The sequence below is a fragment of the Anneissia japonica genome, unplaced genomic scaffold, assembly GCF_011630105.1.
Source record: "Anneissia japonica isolate Jap-2015-1 unplaced genomic scaffold, ASM1163010v1 scaffold32248_len650992_cov182, whole genome shotgun sequence".
NCBI lineage: Eukaryota > Metazoa > Echinodermata > Crinoidea > Comatulida > Comatulidae > Anneissia > Anneissia japonica.
This window is the reverse complement of record NW_022699059.1, coordinates 444168-447411: the sequence shown is the minus strand read 5'-3', so window position 1 is coordinate 447411 and position 3244 is coordinate 444168. Positions and strand designations below refer to the sequence as shown.

The 3244-nt window shown below is 31.6% G+C and overlaps 1 long non-coding RNA gene across 1 annotated transcript in view; it reads left to right on the top strand.

The window, feature by feature from the left end:
- The first annotated feature begins 2397 nt into the window (after positions 1-2397).
- Positions 2398-3244, top strand: part of LOC117102846 — a 3864-nt gene continuing 3017 nt past the window's right edge. The window contains exons 1-2 of the long non-coding RNA XR_004444482.1: positions 2398-2938; positions 3097-3228. This is a non-coding gene — a long non-coding RNA (uncharacterized LOC117102846). The remainder of the gene's footprint in view (positions 2939-3096; positions 3229-3244) is intronic.

Below are 3244 nucleotides of genomic sequence, written 5' to 3'. Positions count from 1 at the left end.
ATATAGAATGACAATAGTAATGATGATAATTATTGTTTTCTTTCATTTAATTTAACACAAATAAAAATACAAAAAAAGTAAGGTTTTACGACCAATGCATAGTACAATACATATGAGACCTGGCTTGAATTTGTCGCCAACTCAGAACTAGAAGTACTGAACATTACACTCTACAGATGTGACACACCAGAACATCACAAAGGAATAAGAGTTGCTGTCTACATTTCTAAAAGTAGCAGAATTGAACACTTGAATAATTTTATTTCTTTACTATTTAATTCAATAATATCCACAAATCACAAAAAAAAACTGAATTACTTGGGATTTACGAATTGCTTTTTCAAAAGAGTATAAAAACTATTAAAATAATAGGGTTAGAAAACAGGTCGAGGTAGAGATTGCAGTGATATAAAATTTAAATAAATTACAAAGTGGAAAAGATAATTAAATATTTACAAGAACTCATCTTGGAGGAGATCACAAGCTCTAGAAACCAAAAAAATGTTGCTTCTGTTTCTTACAGGCTCCCAACTCTGTTAGAGATTCTGTTAACAACTTTATAGAACTTTATATCAAGCACTATCCTGATCACAGGAGTGGAGACAGTTGGGGGTGGTGTGCAGGGCCCTCCGTCGGTGAGAGTTGCTCCCCCACCCCTCCCCCCTTCCCGTTAGAGAAAAAAAACACAATTCTTCGGGGAGAAAAAATATATGTATTTTCTATACATTAGTACTCTAAAATCGATTAAATAGCCCCTTGAAACCCCTAACTTGTCAAAATTTTCTGGGGCTTCGCCGCTTGGGCCATTCTAGATATTTTGAGCGACGCCCGACCACACCCACTTTGCTCTCGTTGGGGACATGCCCCCCCCCCCGTTGGGGACCTCAGACCTAATGTCGGGCAAGTCCTGGCGCCATTCCTCTCTGATCATAATCTACTGGTATTAGGTGATTTTAACTTACCAGATATTACTTGGAACGACAATGGTACTTATTCACTACCATCTAATTTCTTCTCAGAACATTTTTATGGACTCAGTAATAAATGAACAAACTATCTCACATTGAATTAATATTTTTGCAACATGTATTAATAAACTACTTAGTTTAAATACTGTGCAATAACAACAATATTATTTCCGACATTTCTGCATGACAAAAATTCTGACCATCATTTATAATAATTGTACTTTAATCTGTAAATATTAATTACAATAATAGTAATAGATATTTTTAAAATTATCGGCGAACCAATCTTGGTGATTTGAATAATATAATCCAGAAGATCCTGTATGATATTCTTGATTTCACTAGCAATATTAATAAACATGTTGCCATGTTATATGACCTTGTTGATGCGGCTGTAAGAGACCTTGTCCCAATCAAAACTGGTAAAAGAAGCCCTTCACGGTTTGATGCCGAGCTCGTGAAAATTAAAATTTAATATAACCGTCATACATGCATAAAATGTTCATCCATTATCACAAAACAAAATGTCTACATTGCCAGAACTAACTTTAAAAACAATATTAAATCAAATAAAAAAATTACCTTAAATGCATTTCCTCCGATCTTGCAACAATTGGATAGACTTAGCAAGTGAGACTAACGGTGTAAAGATACAAGATGAAATTTATTATCTCCAGTTTAAATAAACGAAGAAATTACAAAGCTCGCAAAAACAACAATTCCAAGAAAATCACATTAAAAGTCAAGGAAATAAAAAGAATCAACATCAAAATTCCATCAAAAAGCACAGAAAAATGAAAAAAGAAAGGCCTACAATATTTAAAGATAATGAAATAAGTTAGAAAAAAAACAAAAAGAAAGGGTTACACATTTTAAAAAGGAGAAACTACTCAAGAGGAAAAAAATCATATTATTATTATTATTATTATTATTATTATTATTATTATTATTATTATTATTATTATTATTATTATTATTATTTTATTATTTAATAATAATAATAACCACTATTATTATTTTCATCAATATTGCAATTATTATCATTATTATTATTATTATTATTATTGCAATATTGTGATTATTATTATTATTATCTATCTTTCATGATTTTCATTGAAATTTACTATTTAGAATAATATCCATAAATATACTTATTAAATTAAGATGCTTTTAGCTATTGTTTGCATATTCAGAATGCGAATGCTTTCATACCCTTAGCGATAAATGAATTATTTATTTAAAGCGTTAAATAGTAAACTATTATTACATAACATTACATTATAATAAGTTTTATGTCGATACATTAATTTGACGCTTTTTTTGGCTAGTTTAACATTTCTTTTGTTATTTTCAAGAATTTTTAAATGCAATTTCCAAATGTATTTTGTAGTTAAAATATCACAAGCACTGATGTCATCGGCACTGACACACCTTGTTTGTAAACTAGAGTTCGTATATAGAATGCTGTTATATGAATGATGTTTCAAAAGACTACTTGTAGAGTTTTCTGAAATAAATGTGAAACCTTAACCTGAATTTTAGACCCATGGCTAACATTAATCAACCAAAATGAACAGGGGAGAGAGGTAGTTGATATTAAATTCTGAAATTATCGCTTGGTCAATACCAGCAATAAAAAAAATGTATTATCACGTCCACGTTCACTCTTGCAAGTTCGAATCCCGTGGGAGTAATGGTCCCATGTTATGACTTGTAGCCACGTAACCACGATGATGATGAAGAAGGCCTTTTGCAGTTTACTATTTAGAATACGGTAATATCCATAAACATACTGTATTAAATTAAGATGCTTTTGTAACTATTGTTTGCATATTCAGAATGCGAAGCTGGCAAATATGGCGCTGACTGTCTACAAGATTGTCATTGTAATGCTACTGAGTGTAATCGTTGGACCGGCTGTGATACTGGAGCAACATGTAACCCTGGTTACACAGGCAGAAGATGTATAGGTAACAAACATTCAAATTACAATCCCTATCAGTTTGCTTGTCAGCAGAGCTACTGATTATAATTATCTTTATACATCTAATTCGATTGCTAACCAACAAAAAAAAAATATTTGAGCTACAATAATTATACGATGTTTCTTTAATTGTTTTGTATCCAGAATGTGAAGCTGGCAAGTATGGCGCTGATTGTCTACAAGATTGTCATTGTAATGTTACTGAGTGCGATCCTTCCAGAGGATGTGATGTGAACGCAACATGCCACCCTGGTTACGTAGGCCAAAGATGCTTAGGTATCAAATCGGAATC